This window comes from Lissotriton vulgaris, chromosome 2_1, assembly GCF_964263255.1.
Source record: "Lissotriton vulgaris chromosome 2_1, aLisVul1.2, whole genome shotgun sequence".
NCBI classification, from domain to species: Eukaryota; Metazoa; Chordata; class Amphibia; order Caudata; family Salamandridae; genus Lissotriton; species Lissotriton vulgaris.
This window is the reverse complement of record NC_141687.1, coordinates 2,046,320,228-2,046,337,164: the sequence shown is the minus strand read 5'-3', so window position 1 is coordinate 2,046,337,164 and position 16,937 is coordinate 2,046,320,228.

The following is a 16,937-nucleotide window of genomic DNA, read 5'->3' as shown; positions in this document are numbered from 1 at the left end:
GTTGGAAAAGAAAAAAGGCAAAAACTGAAACTTGAACAAGACACTATAAGTCTACAACAAAGTTTGCATTTATTAGAGCAAGGTCATAATACCCAGCAGGTACTAGTTTGTACTATACAGCAAGGCCAAAGAGAATTGTTGACTCACCCTACTCCACCTGGTAACCGCTGTAAAGTGAAATTTTTTCCAAAATAAAAGTCTAGGGGGTATTTTGACAGAATAAATACTGGGACTGTGCTACATATGGCCAAATAAATACTGGTGTTAAACCACATTGAGTCTTCAGATATATATTCAGTCACAGTTATAAACATCCCAACCTGGTGAGGTATAGGCAGAAAGGGAGATATTTGAAAAATAGGGAATAGACATGATGAGGGAAAAGGAGGAAGCCTATTTACAGTTTGTCTATCCGGTCAGTTGTGAAGCTCGTCTTAAGGCGGAAGGAGAGTGGGGCGGTAAGGGTCTCCAAGGAGAGTTAAAAATATGTCAAAAGCCTACGGAAAGCCCATTAAAGTGTAGGAAATTGTGTCAACTGGCCGTAACTTTGATTTCAAAAAGGGCAAGGAGTTGTTTGATTTCATAACAAAGTGTGACTACAGCCTCCCAGGTAGTTAATCAATATGAGGGAAACATAGTGAGCCAAGTCCTACATCAAAATACTGATTGGTCTTGGCTCCCGGGAGACCTGTTTTCCAGTACACACGAAGAACAAAGTATTTGACAGAATTTTTTTTACTTGCTAGTCATAAAGTGAACAAGATTGACGGCTGCTCATGGAATATTGAGGGATTGTCTGCAAAGATAAATGATAAGGAATTCCTAACCTTCATTAGAAGATATCAAATAGGGCTCTTCCACGAGACGGGCCACAAGAGAAAATTGATCTTCCAACATACCTATGCTACAGCAAACCAGCAATTAAAACAAAATCGATGGGGCATGCTGCAGGGGGCTTGGCATTGTATGTTACAGTGGATCTTAATATCAAAATTGAAGACGTCTGAATTGATCACCCGAACATACAAGAGATTAAGGTTTGGCCCCCCCTTCCAGTTAATGTTGCCCCCTGTTGATAATAAATGCTTACATTCAAACCCTCGGAAGTAGGAAAAAGAGTCAATTGAAATTATACTGAATCTCATATCAACTCAATGTACAACAAATCCAGTTCCCTTGATTCCTCTATCGGGTGACTTTAATATGAATCTTTTTCAGGTGACACCCAGGGATCAAATAATGGATATCATTGATCACATTTGGCATATTCCGGTGACTGAGCATTTAAACAACGATCTGATTAGGGAAGGATGCAATGCGTAACCTGGAGCACCACGGCTTCCAAGTATTGAACGTCCGGATGTCGATAGCTAAGCTATAGTATGGGTAATAGCCTGGAAAGCGACCACCAACCACAAATGGTCAGTTTTTAGTTACACATCACCTCACATGGCCAACTGGCCTCGAAAATAGTCTACCCTATGGGACAAAATTACCAAAAAGCTACAGTGGTCGGTACCCTGTATAGGGAAAGTTGTATACCAAGCAAGAGATTTGTGGGAAGACTTGACTTATATGATGTAGATCAAAATATTCTGATCCAGTGGGACCAATTTTCAAAGCGCCTGGTAGAGAAATTCTTTGTTCAGCATAGTCAGAGTAACAACAGCTACTTCAATTCCCAAGAAAATGTCAGCTCAACTCATAACAGCCCAAAAGAAATGTAATCACGCTCTGAGGATCCGAAGAATTAATCTGTCCCTAAAGTCCGGAGTGAGACTTTATCTAAACTAAAGACATTCTACAAAAAAGCTGTTTTGGCCCAAACAAAAACCGTGCTTGATCAGTAAAGGAGTAAAATCCACTATACCGCTAAACGTAAAGACGCAATAGAACTTTGGAGACTGGTAAATCAATCCACCAGCAGGAAATTTCAACAATCAATGTCAAATATATCCGAAGAAGCTTGAGAAAAGCACCTGGGCATTATGTCAGGGGGTATAAATGCAGCAATTGGCTTATCAGAATCAGTTATTTGTAATTATATTAGGGAATACTTGCCTATTGATATCTATCATAAAATCATGGAGACAATTATTAGCAACCGTCGCCGGGATGGTGCCCCGGGGCCGAACGGTCTCCTGCAAGCACTTTACAAGGAGAATTCTTAATATTGGGCAAAGAAATTGTCAATTCTATTTAATCATATTCTGGTGAGCGAAGAAATTCCAGATAATTGGAGGGGCTCCATTGTGGCTCCGATTTATAAAGCTGAACAATCTATATCCCGAATGGACTGTAAGGCAAAGTTTTTCACCAAATGTCTGCAGGCAGACTTAACGTCAGACTGGGTTTATGAAAGGCATGGGTACCACTATTAAAATTCAAATGCTTCACAATTGAATTGATGAGGTGTCACTCACTGAATCTCCATTTGTGTTTTATTGATTTTCGTTCTATATGGTGCAGAGGAATATTCTCTGGGAATTCCACCTAAACTATTGAGAGCGATTCAATTGCTGTACATGAATACTTGGACAAGAGTAAGGTTGGGCCAAGACACAACCATTAAAAAAAATATTAATAACAAAAGGTTTATAACAAGGTTGTGTCTTGACCCCAATCTTGTTCAATTTGTATATTGCTGATATTTCTTCAGGTTTGAATAGGATTAACTCACACTCTCCTTTGGTGGCTGGCTTCATTGTCTCCCATCTATTGTACACAGACGATATTCTTCTTCTGAGCTACACAAAGGTGGGGCTGCAGCGGTTAATTAGTGAAACTGCTTTGTACGCTTCGTCCCACAGGTTAAAGACAAAAACCATGTTGGTGTCAAGAGGTATAGCAGCTTGCCCAATACTCAGCATAGAAGGGTCCACGGTGGAGTCGGCTCTAGAGTATAAATATCTGGGTGTCATACTAGATGCAAGGGGCTCATTTAAGAACCAGTGTGCTGCACTATAAAGAAGGAACAAGAAGGAACAATTCTTTAACTGTAGCATTTGATTCCCTCCAGAATAGTTTAAAAGGGCTATCCGTCAAGCCATTATTACGAGTTATGTCAGCTAAACGTTCCATCTTTGACACACGGCGTGGAGATGTTAAGAGGGAAGGCTGATAACATCATAGACAAGCTTGTGACAGGTACGTATCATTGCCTGTTCAATCTCCCTCAGCAGGCATTGCAAGCACAAAGTCGATTAGAAGTTGAGATAAGAAGACAGTACTTAAACAGCTAAAGGGCATATTTGAAATTCTGCCACAAACTTAAAAATGATAATAAATCCACACTTATGACAGTTGTTTAAATGTAAATGTAAATGTAAATTAATACTTTTATAGCGCACTACTCACCCGCAAGGGTCTCAAGGCGCTTGTACAAATACCGCTGTGGAACCCGTCCTGGCTTTCCCTGTGAGGCGTCCACTCCTGGGCACCCCCAGGGTGAAGGCCAGGCATCCTTAGCGTTGTGGGGGCCGTTGTGGAGATTAAGCAAGCTATTGCCCAGAGTTGCAGAGTGGGACTCCATGATTGGAATAGGCACCGAGGCGAGAATTATCAGGTCTGTGGAATTTTGAGCCCAAGACCCGCCGAGGCGGGGAATTAAACCCTGGTCCCGGGCTAGACCTCTGCATCAGGGTCTGCCGCTCTAACCATTGGGAGGCAATAAGTGATTGTAAACACATGAAGGCCCATGAATATTTCAATTTGGCTTTATCTACATTCAAGGCAGAACAACTATGGGCCTTATCCCCCTCTCAGGCTGTATCTAACAATGGGTGCAGTAAAAAAATATCATCACAGAGACGTTGGAGAAAATATTGCATGCATAGATGGTAGTTGCAACATAGGGCGAGCTACACCTTCAGAATTATCTAGTGGACCTGAATGCTCTAAATGCTAAGCTGAAGCTTATGAGACTCTGGCTTGGCGATTTTCAATTTTGCAGTGATGCACCAACTTGGAAAAGGCTGAGTAGTGAAATGTCATGCCGCCTCTGCAACTACAAGAGAGAAGATATTTGCCATATACTTTGTAGTCGCCCAGCTTTATCAGCAGAACATAGAAGTCTGTTAAGGCAGGACTTTAATCGTAAAGCTATACAAACATGCCGTCAAGCAGTAATAGACTGCTTGCAGGGAGAAGCTTTACAATTTAGTGGCAAATTTTTAAAGTTTGTAGATATAGAAGAGATGAAACTAGTTAATAGTGCCCAGTAAAGGACTCTTATTCCAATTATTCTATTAATTCATGAAAAAACACCTAGAAGGGTGGATGAATAAATTACCAGAAGGTCATGTAAATCTTAAACGAGTATAGCGAAGTTTTTAATACACGATTAATTGGAATACCGTGAAATAATTAGGGCTTAGCTTTGGCAAACCTTGTGAGGATTTTTTATAATAGGCACTTTGTACCTTAACCGCTTAACCGCGGCTCGACTTCCGCCGCAGTGCGGCGGTTTTAATGAGTGGGCGGGCCACGTCGGCCAACAGACGCGCGAAGCACTACGGAGGTAGTGCTCACGATGGCAGTTGCCCGACGTGAGCACTTAAGGGGTTATAGCTTTGCACGTGGTAGGTTCACTCTGTAACATTAGGTGTAAATAATAAACTGACTAGGACCCTCTGTATGCAATACATTATGAATGGTTAGACTTACTCATAGTGTGTACCAAGTTAGTAACGAACAGAATAAACGGGGTACTATAGGTAAGAGGAAATAGAAGGCAGATTGTGTCATCAGTAAATGCACTTTACGTGTAGCTTTTTCACTGGTTTTAAATTAGATGAATTGAGTGTTCTCATTGTGGGACAAACCTTTATTTTAAACGTGTTTAAAAAAAAATGTTTAATAATGGGAATATGTTATGCACTGAACAATACATTTTTTCATTCATTCATTCGTTTGTACTGCATAAAAAGCTATGATCTGAAGGACCTCTGAATTAGCTTTAGTTTCTTAACATTTATAGTGTGGTGGTGGTTCGGGATACCCCTGATATCGTGAGAAAATCTTCTTAGCCTGTTGTGAAATAGTCATCTTTTGTCCAAAGATCCCAGCACTGCTTTTCCTAGACATTAGGGGCTGATTATGATGGAGGATTTTCCGCATCCTCCAGGCCGGCGGAAGCCACCGCCGGGCCGGAGGATGCGGAAAATCCTCTGCGGACCAACCAAAGACCCACCGCCACATTAGGATGGCTGGTGGGTCCTGGTTTCAGTCCGCCGCTTTTCCGCCGTGGTTCACTTACAACCGCGGCGGAAAAGCTGTAACGTGGCTGGCAGTGTCTATCAGACACCACCAGCCACATTAGGATGGTGTAAAACAGATGCCTTTCCACTGCGGCTTTTCAGCCGTGGAAAAGCATGTGTAACTTCACTGCGGGGGCCTGTTGCGGGCCCCCTGGGTGAAGGGGGGGTGTGGGGGGTGCACGTGGGGGGTACCTATGGTACCCCCCTGCATTTGTATGCAGTAATCGGCAGGCCCCGCACGGTGCCTGTCGCTTTCTGCATACAAATGAAATGTATGCATTTTTACCATTGCGGCGGGTGCAGCTTGAAGCCGCACCCGCAGCAATGGTAAAAATAGAGGATGTGACCGCCAGGGTAGCGGTCACATCCTAATTTGACAGGTGGGAACTCCGCAGGCCATGCGGAGGTTCCCTCCTCCTCTATGGTCGCGGACGGACTCAAGTCCGTCCGCGATCATAATGAGCCCCTAGGACATGAAAGTAATATAAGGTTTTTAAAAAACTACATTTTAAGAGACCTGGATTTAAGAATGTCTCCACTATTAATACTTAACATTCTTCCACTGAACTTTCTAAAGCAGATTGCACGTTAATTTCACTTGCCAAAGTGACAACTTCTCATTTGATTAATTGAAGCATATTTTAATTTAGTTCTTGGTACTCTTATTTGAGAAAACGTGGATTATTCCAATTTTGATAAAAGGCTCATGGTTGTTGATAAAAGGGAAGACTCATTGTCTGAGACCTTATTTTAGGTGGTGAGGTCAGTATTGGGTTTCCGAGGGCATGGATTTAAAATGAGAGAATCAAAGTCCCGGATAACTAACTTTGTCTTGCTTCCTGGAGAGGTTCTAGCACCCCTGGTCCTTGCCTTCAAAGAAAACAAACCAGTATTACATGTTACACTAGGTTCAGGGCATTGGGACAATCCGTGTATATACTGCTTTGCCACTGTGTGCTTTAAGGCGGATTTCTACATTCAATAAAATGGTTCTAACAGGTGTTGTTAATACTGTATTTCACTGATAAATTAAGATGTGCTTTAAGTGTGTAGTTTAATTTTTGAGCTTTTTGCTCCAAACATACATTTTATAGCTTGACCAAGGCAAATTTAAATTGTGCCTGCTATTGTCCAGTGCCAGCCAAGTCCTGACAAGCAATTTAAGAAGCTACAAAAGCATTACAAACTATGTCGGCATGATACAGTATTAGCAAACCTCGATGGCTGGCCTGCTTTTGTAGGAAAAGGCCCATGGGAAATGCACTGGTTTTTCCTTTAAAGTGTTCATCACGGTTCACAAAGTACAATCATAAAGCAACTGAGGTGGTACAGCAGCTCAATCAAGCAATAAGACTCAAAGACAATGATTCAACTAGTGCAACTGTAAACACTGCTAAATCAAACTGTACCTTTCCTTTCACATTTGAATACACACACAATAGCATTACACATTTACATTAACTGCTATAGATTAACTGATCATGCAATATATGTTTCTATATACCTATGGGAAACGTTTCATATTTTAGGATTTTATTCTTACACATAGCTTTTCTATGATTTGATTTATTCATGCAAATCTATAAGTGGTCCATTTACAATATCCAGCAGGATGTTTCTGGGCATTTGTACTTTTTAGTAGCTGAACCCGGATATCCGTAGTTGGCAGCAGGTCCATGAAAATGGTCCAGAATTGCGCATACTGAGGTGTGGAGACCAAAGTAATAAAACAGGGCTGGCCAGAGCCTATGCTGATGATCCAAAGTAGCATTAACAATATCACCAGGCTTTGAGAGCTAGCTCAAGAAACCCAGGGCCAATGCAGCAGCAAGGAGAAGCAAAGATGCCATCAGCTCTTGAGAGATGGATCTTGGAGCCTTATGGGACAGTAGTGGGAAGACATTTGCACTCACTTCATTTGGGAGTGCATTGCAGCGCAGAAGGACGGAGAGTTCAGGTTCCTTGTAACTTGATTTTGCAGATGACCTTTAAAAGGGTAATGAGTTTAAAAGTCACAGAATTGGATGAAGATGAAAAAGGAGCTGTCTTACATTGTATAGAGAGTAGACGTACATCACAAGGATGTTGGCTGTTGAGAAGTTGGTGGTCCAAGAAAGAAAGTAGAATGAAGAGGTCTATGCCTAGGGAGCAGCGGATTGTGGCAAGAAGGTTATGCCAGTTTTGATATGAGAACAGGGGTTGGTAAACAGGCCCGGTTCAATGCGAGTGGGCCAGGCCCACCCAAACATGTGCCTAGCCCACACAAACATGAGCCTTGGCCCCCGCAGTGACAACATGAAGGCCAATAGAAACTGGACACTTTAATTTAAAATGTTCCTCCGAACTATTGTTTTCATTCATGTTTTAGGAGTTGCGTGATTGGTTCATTGTCACAGGCACCCTCAATCCAGGGCCGGACTGGGAACCAAAATCGGCCCTGGCAAAGTGCTCGGCCACCCCCCTCCCCCTGGTGGGTTGGGGGTGCTGCCGAGTTCATTGCCGTGGCCGGTTTTCGGCCACGGCAATGAACAGGGCCGATTTTGCAGCTATTCTGCAAAAACGGCCCTGTAATAAAAACGGCCCCCAGGGGCTCAAAACCGGCCCCAACCCTTGCGGTGCACCAGGGGATTGCCCGGTGCCCGCAACGGCCAGTCCAGCCCTGCCTCAATCAAGCATCTCCTTTTAGAAAGGTGGGCTGTGTCCCCTCCCACTCGTGCAGGTAAAATAGGGGCATGGCGAAGGGAACAAATCCTTTCTTTGGCACTGGGTAACCTTTGCCTACTGTCCTGCTGCGTGGATATTTCCTTTTCTATTCCACTCTGTAGAAAAGAAGTTTATGTATCCTGATTCACCTTTCCTGACTCCTGCAGCTGATTATCAGATCAGGCTGTGAATATGATGCAGAGTTCAAGGAACTGCTAAGCTAAGAGAATGCGTGGCTATTGTTCTTCTTTTTAAAATCAGGGAAGGCCCAACAAGACATATACTTTGTGTATTGTTCATTTAATTAGCTTTTATCATTATCAAAGCGGCTCTGCCATGGATGCAAGACAACAATAAAAAAATGTCCAGATAACTCTGGTGATTTATGATCTTGCTGGAGAGCAATCATTTTTCTGTTGGTAGTTTTGAAATGCAGATAAACTGTATTTTATGTGGATAGCTCAGTGGGTTACTGCCTTTGTCACAGAGATCCTTGTGTTATTTGCAGTTCAGAAGTTAAAACCCTAGCATAGGCAAGGGACCTATGAACATTTTTATTATAGAGCTGCATGCAAACCTGAATAACATAGTTAGAATGTCGCTTTTTATTTTTTTGTGTTGTGATATAGTTAAAACTTCACCATTCTTTCATTACTCTAATGTTGCTAAAAAGAGTTGGTTTGGGCCGATATATAATTTTTTCAGTAAAGCCAACCTCCAACCACTGGAGTACTCTCTAAATCCTGAGTTTATGCTTCTCCAGACAAAACCCTCTTAAAATATACTGCCCACCATTATGGATGTATGTGATACACCTTATAAACCTCATTGGCTTATGTGACATTCCCTGTAGATTAATTTGCATACTTGTATGATTCTTTGTCTCTTTATAATGTGTACGTGATGTAAAGCACTATGACACCCTACACTGATATGAGTAGCACTATACAACAAATGAAATGCATATGAGAGAGAATGGTTATGGAGAGATGAGGGGTGCTGTTGGAGGGTGCTCGTGAGGGAGTCTTAGGAGGAGGACATGAGGGGGAGGGGCTATGAATAGATGAGGGGCACTGGTGGAGGGTGGCAGTGAGGGAATCGGATGAGGAGGTCAATAGGGCGAGGGGCTATGGAGAGATGAGGGGCACTGTTGGAGGGTAGCAGTGAGGGAATCCAAAAAGAAGGTCATGAGGGGGAGCTACGGAGAGATGAGGGGCACTGGTGGAGCATCACAGTGAGGGAATCAGAAGAGGAGGTCTTGACGGAGAGGGGCTGTGGAGAAATGAGGGGCACTGTTGGAGGGTGGCAGTGAGGGAAATCCAAAGAGGAGGTCATGAGGGGGAGCTACAGAGAGATGAGGGGCACGGGTGGAGCATCGCAGTGAGGGAATTCGAAGAGGAGGTCTTGAGGGAGAGACGCTATGGAGAGATGCGGGCACTGTTGGAGGGTGGCAGTGAGGGAATCAGAGGAGGAGGTCATTGGGGCTGAGCTACAGAGGGAAGAGGGTGGTAGTGAGGGAGTCTGAAGGAGAGAGGCTACGTAGAGCTGAAGGGCACTGTTGGATGGTAGTAGTAAAGGTATCTACAGAGAAAGAGGTCATTGGTGGGGTGCCAAAAAAGATTTTCGCACCGGTGCTAAAGCCAGCCCTGACATGGTCTTTCTGCTTTTGTTTATTTAATTAGCAATCGGGTCATTAGGGCAACTGTGGAACTTATTTTAAAGTGTGTGCTAATGATATTTACTGCTATATTCAATCTTTTAAGTTTGAAGGAGATTTTACTATTGTTTTTTTACTGGGAATAATGAAAATGGAGCCTGATGGTGACTGATATGGGGCTGGGGCCCAAGGTCGGCTGTGAGATAAGGTGTGTACTGGAGAGGGTGGTAGAAAAGAGGATAATCATGCCTGGAAGGGAGTGCGCTGCAGAGTTCAGGGTCAGGTGGAGGGAGGCTAGAGGAGGGATTCTCCCTGAAGGCTTGAACAAAGGGAAACAGAGAAGTGTCACTTGCCTGATTCTCCCATCTCAGAAATCTCCTCTTCCCAGCAAAGGGACAATACATGGAGAAAAAAACAATTTGTGAGAATGATAACATTTAGAAAGAGGTTTGGAAAAGATTGTGTTTTACTGGGCCTTGTAAGACTAAGGAGAGATAAAGAAGGGCCCTGAAGCAGGCCTGGCTAGACATAAAAGAGACAAATCGGGCCGGCAGTGGCCCACCAGAATGCACACTTGGCACACCTACATAAATATTCCTGAAGCCGAGCCTGTTGGTAAAGGACGAACATCAGAGAAGGAGCCCTGTGTGAGGAGGATAGACACCCCACAAAAGATTGCCAGGGAAAGGTTACTCAACAAAGCCACCTGGAGCAGAGAGACACACAGTCCCCAGATGCTGCAGCTGTCCCAGTGGTACAAAAGGGGGTGTACCACTGGGACTTTAGCCCACTCTGCCACCCCAGTACAGACATGGCTAAATGCAAATCAGTCTTACCCTGTGCCTCATGGGAACAGTCCAGCCCGAACTGCCACGCCATACTTTACCTTGACCGGAAACAAGCTTCCGAGGTCCGGTTTCTGGCATTCCAGCCGTCTTCAGCCCAGCTTGCTTGAATCCAGTGGCAAAGTGAGCAAGGGACTCACATCTGAGCATACCCTGCCACACTTATGGTGACCAAAAGCGGTACAAAAGGGGGTGGTAATGGACGGAGCATCTGAACCAATCAAACACCCACACCCAGTCAAAAGATCTGGGTTGAATCCATCACCGTTCTTTAGCCCACTCTGCCACCCCAGTTCAGACATTGCTACATGCAAATCAGTCTGACCCTGTGCCTCATGGGAACAGTCCAGCCCGAACTGCCAAGCCATGCCTTCCCTGGACCGGAAACAAGCTTCCGAGGTCCGGTTTCTGGCATTCCAGCCGTCTTCAGCCCAGCTTGCTTGAATCCAGTGGCAAAGTGAGCAAGGGACTCACGTCTGAGCATACCCTGCCACACTTATGGTGACCAAAAGCGGTACGAAAGGGGGTGGTAATGGACGGAGCATCTGAACCAATCAAACACTCACACCCAGTCAAAAGATCTGGGTTTAATCCATCACCGTTCTTTAGCCCACTCTCTCACCTCAGTTCACACATGGCTCTATGCAAATCAGTCTGACCCTGTGCCTCATGGGAACAGTCCAGCCCGAACTGCCAAGCCATGCCTTCCCTGGACCGGAAACAAGCTTCCGAGGACCGGTTTCTAGCATTCCAGCCGTCTTCAGCCCGGCTTTCTTGAATCCAGTGGCAAAGTGAGCAAGAGACTCACATCTGAGCATACCCTGCCACACTTATGGCGGCCAAAAGCGGTACAAAAGGGGATGGTAATGGACGGAGCATCTGAACCAATCAAACACTCACACCCAGTCAAAAGATCTTGGTTTAATCCAGGGGTCTCCAAACCGGTCCTGGAGGGCCGGATCCATGCCAGATTTTTTGGATATCCCCATTGAGATACATGTAGTAATTTTAAAAATCTGGCATGGATCCATGATATAATCCATCACCGTTCTTTAGCCCACTCTGCCACCCCAGTTCAGACATGGCTAAATGCAAATCAGTCTGACCCTGTGCCTCATGGGAACAGTCCAGCCCGAACTGCCAAGCCATGCTTTCCCTGGACCGGAAACAAGCTTCCGAGCTCCTGTTTCTGGCATTCCAGCCGTCTTCAGCCCAGCTTGCTTGAATCCAGTGGCAAAGTGAGCAAGGGACTCATGACTAAACATACCCTGCCACACTTATGGCGGCCAAAAGCGGTACAAAAGGGGGTGGTAATGGACGGAGCATCTGAACCAATCAAACACTCACACCCAGTCAAAAGATCTGGGTTTAATCCATCACCGTTCTTTAGCCCACTCTGCCACCCCAGTTCAGACATGGCTACATGCAAATCAGTCTGACCCTGTGCCTCATGGGAACAGTCCAGCCCGAACTGTTAAGCCATGCCTTTCCAGAACCGAAAACAAGCTTCCGAGGACCGGTTTCTGGCATTCCCGCCGTCTTCAGCCCGGCTTGCTTGAATCCAGTGGCAAAGTGAGCAAGGGACTCATGCCGTAGCATACCCTGCCACACTTATGGTGGCCAAAAGCGGTACAAAAGGGGGTGGTAATGGACGGAGCATCTGAACCTATCCAACACTCACACCTAGTCAAAAGATCTGGGTTTAATCCATCACCGTTCTTTAGCCCACTTTGCCACCCCAGTTCAGACATGGCTATATGCAAATCAGTCTGACCCTGTGCCTCATGGAAACAGTCCAGCCCGAACTGCCAAGCCATGCCTTCCCTGGACCGGAAATAAGCTTCAGAGGACCGGTTTCTGGCATTCCAGCCGTCTTCAGCCCGGTTTTCTTGAATCCAGTGGCAAAGTGAGCAAGGGACTCACGTCTGAGCATACCCTGCCACACTTATGGCGACCAAAAGCGGTACAAAAGGGGGTGGTAATGGACGGAGCATCTGAACCAATCAAACACTCACACCCAGTCAAAAGATCTTGGTTTAATCCATCACCGTTCTTTAGCCCACTCTGCCACCCCAGTTCAGACATGGCTACATGCAAATCAGTCTGACCCTGTGCTTCATGGGAACAGTCCAGCCCAAACTGCCAAGCCATGTTTTCCCTGGACCGGAAACAAGCTTCGAGGTCCGGATTCGAGCATTCCAGCCATCTTCAGCCCAGCTTGCTTGAATCCAGTGGCAAAGTGAGCAAGGGACTCACGTCTGAGCATACCCTGCCACACTTATGGCGACCAAAAGCGGTACAAAAGGGGGTGGTAATGGACGGAGCATCTGAACCAATCAAACACTCACCCCCAGTCAAAAGATCTTGGTTTAATCCAGGGGTCTCCAAACCGGTCCTCGAGGGCCGGATCCATGCCAGATTTTTTGGATATCCCCATTGAGATACATGTAGTAATTTTAAAAATCTGGCATGGATCCATGGTTTAATCCATCACCGTTCTTTAGCCCACTCTGCCACCCCAGTTCAGACATGGCTAAATGCAAATCAGTCTGACCCTGTGCCTCATGGGAACAATTCAGCCCGAACTGCCAAGATATGCTTTTCCTGGACCGGAAACAAGCTTCCGAGGTCTGGTTTCTGGCATTCCAGCCGCCTTCAGCCCAGCTTGCTTGAATCCAGTGGCAAAGTCAGCAAGAGACTCACATCTGAGCATACCCTGCCACACTTATGGCGACCAAAAGCGGTACAAAAGGGGGTGGTAATGGACGGAGCATCTGAACCAATCAAACACTCACACCCAGTCAAAAGATCTGGGTTTAATCCATCACCGTTCTTTAGCCCACTCTGCCATCCCAGTTCAGACATTTCTATATTCAAATTAGTCTGACCCTGTGCCTCATGGGAACAGTCCAGCCTGAACTGCCAAGCCATGCCTTCCCTGGACCAGAAACAAGCTACCAATGATCGGTTTCTGGCATTCCAGCCGTCTTCAGCCTGGCTTGCTTGAATCCAGTGGCAAAGTGAGCAAGGGACTCACGTCTGCCACACTTATGGCGGCCAAAAGCTGTACAAAAGGGGGTGGTATTGGACGGAGCATCTGAACCAATCAAACACTCACACCCAGTCAAAAGATCTGGGTTTAATCCATCACCGTTCTTTAGCCCACTCTGCCACCCCAGTTCAGGCATGGCTACATGCAAATTAGTCAGACCCAGTGCCTCATGGGAACAGTCCAGCCCGAACTGTTAAGCCATGCCTTTCCTGGACCGAAAACAAGCTTCCGAGGACCGGTTTCTGGCATTCCAGCCGTCTTCAGCCCGACTTGCTTGAATCCAGTGGCAAAGTGAGCAAGGGACTCACGTCTTAGCATACCCTGCCACACTTATGGTGGCCAACAGCGGTACAAAATGGGGTGGTAATGGACGGAGCATCTGAACATATCAAACACTCACACCCAGTCAAAAGATCTTGGTTTAATCCATCACCGTTCTTTAACCACTCTGCCACCCCAGTTTAGACATGGCTAAATGCAAATCAGTCTGACCCTGTGCCTCATGGGAACAGTCCAGCCCAAACTGCCAAGCCATGTTTTCCCTGGACCGGAAACAAGCTTCCGAGGTCTGGTTTCCGGCATTCCAGCCGTCTTCAGCCCAGCTTGCTTGAATCCAGTGGCAAAGTGAGCAAGGGACTCACGTCTGAGCATACCTTGCCACACTTATGGCGGCCAAAAGCGATACAAAAGGGGGTGGTAATGGACGGAGCATCTGAACCAATCAAACACTCACACCCAGCCAAAAGATCTGGGTTTAATCCAGGGGTCTCCAAACCGGTCATGGAGGGCCGGATCCATGCCAGATTTTTTGGATATCCCCATTGAGATACATGTAGTAATTTTAAAAATCTGGCATGGATCCATGGTTTAATCCATCACCGTTCTTTAGCCCACTCTGCCACCCCAGTTCAGACATGGCTAAATGCAAATCAGTCTGACCCTGTGCCTCATGGGAACCGTCCAGCCCGAACTGCCAAGCCATACTTTCCCTGGACCGGAAACAAGCTTCCGAGGTCCTGTTTCTGGCATTCCAGCCGTCTTCAGCCCAGCTTGCTTGAATCCAGTGGCAAAGTGAGCAAGGGACTCACGTCTGAGCATACCCTGCCACACTTATGGCGGCCAAAAGCGGTACAAAAGGGGGTGGTAATGGACAGAGCATCTGAACCTATCCAACACTCACACCTAGTCAAAAGATCTGGGTTTAATCCATCACCGTTCTTTAGCCCACTTTGCCACCCCAGTTCAGACATGGCTATATGCAAATCAGTCTGACCCTGTGCCTCATGGAAACAGTCCAGCCCGAACTGCCAAGCCATGCCTTCCCTGGACCGGAAATAAGCTTCAGAGGACCGGTTTCTGGCATTCCAGCCGTCTTCAGCCCGGTTTTCTTGAATCCAGTGGCAAAGTGAGCAAGGGACTCACGTCTGAGCATACCCTGCCACACTTATGGCGACCAAAAGCGGTACAAAAGGGGGTGGTAATGGACGGAGCATCTGAACCAATCAAACACTCACACCCAGTCAAAAGATCTTGGTTTAATCCATCACCGTTCTTTAGCCCACTCTGCCACCCCAGTTCAGACATGGCTACATGCAAATCAGTCTGACCCTGTGCTTCATGGGAACAGTCCAGCCCAAACTGCCAAGCCATGTTTTCCCTGGACCGGAAACAAGCTTCGAGGTCCGGATTCGAGCATTCCAGCCATCTTCAGCCCAGCTTGCTTGAATCCAGTGGCAAAGTGAGCAAGGGACTCACGTCTGAGCATACCCTGCCACACTTATGGCGACCAAAAGCGGTACAAAAGGGGGTGGTAATGGACGGAGCATCTGAACCAATCAAACACTCACACCCAGTCAAAAGATCTTGGTTTAATCCAGGGGTCTCCAAACCGGTCCTCGAGGGCCGGATCCATGCCAGATTTTTTGGATATCCCCATTGAGATACATGTAGTAATTTTAAAAATCTGGCATGGATCCATGGTTTAATCCATCACCGTTCTTTAGCCCACTCTGCCACCCCAGTTCAGACATGGCTAAATGCAAATCAGTCTGACCCTGTGCCTCATGGGAACAGTTCAGCCCGAACTGCCAAGATATGCTTTTCCTGGACCGGAAACAAGCTTCCGAGGTCTGGTTTCTGGCATTCCAGCCGCCTTCAGCCCAGCTTGCTTGAATCCAGTGGCAAAGTCAGCAAGAGACTCACATCTGAGCATACCCTGCCACACTTATGGCGACCAAAAGCGGTACAAAAGGGGGTGGTAATGGACGGAGCATCTGAACCAATCAAACACTCACACCCAGTCAAAAGATCTGGGTTTAATCCATCACCGTTCTTTAGCCCACTCTGCCATCCCAGTTCAGACATTTCTATATTCAAATTAGTCTGACCCTGTGCCTCATGGGAACAGTCCAGCCCGAACTGCCAAGCCATGCCTTCCCTGGACCAGAAACAAGCTACCAATGATCGGTTTCTGGCATTCCAGCCGTCTTCAGCCTGGCTTGCTTGAATCCAGTGGCAAAGTGAGCAAGGGACTCACGTCTGCCACACTTATGGCGGCCAAAAGCTGTACAAAAGGGGGTGGTATTGGACGGAGCATCTGAACCAATCAAACACTCACACCCAGTCAAAAGATCTGGGTTTAATCCATCACCGTTCTTTAGCCCACTCTGCCACCCCAGTTCAGGCATGGCTACATGCAAATTAGTCAGACCCAGTGCCTCATGGGAACAGTCCAGCCCGAACTGTTAAGCCATGCCTTTCCTGGACCGAAAACAAGCTTCCGAGGACCGGTTTCTGGCATTCCAGCCGTCTTCAGCCCGACTTGCTTGAATCCAGTGGCAAAGTGAGCAAGGGGCTCACGTCTTAGCATACCCTGCCACACTTATGGTGGCCAACAGCGGTACAAAATGGGGTGGTAATGGACGGAGCATCTGAACATATCCAACACTCACACCCAGTCAAAAGATCTTGGTTTAATCCATCACCGTTCTTTAACCACTCTGCCACCCCAGTTTAGACATGGCTAAATGCAAATCAGTCTGACCCTGTGCCTCATGGGAACAGTCCAGCCCAAACTGCCAAGCCATGTTTTCCCTGGACCGGAAACAAGCTTCCGAGGTCCGGTTTCCGGCATTCCAGCCGTCTTCAGCCCAGCTTGCTTGAATCCAGTGGCAAAGTGAGCAAGGGACTCACGTCTGAGCATACCCTGCCACACTTATGGCGGCCAAAAGCGATACAAAAGGGGGTGGTAATGGACGGAGCATCTGAACCAATCAAACACTCACACCCAGCCAAAAGATCTGGGTTTAATCCAGGGGTCTCCAAACCGGTCATGGAGGGCCGGATCCATGCCAGATTTTTTGGATATCCCCATTGAGATACATGTAGTAATTTTAAAAATCTGGCATGGATCCATGGTTTAA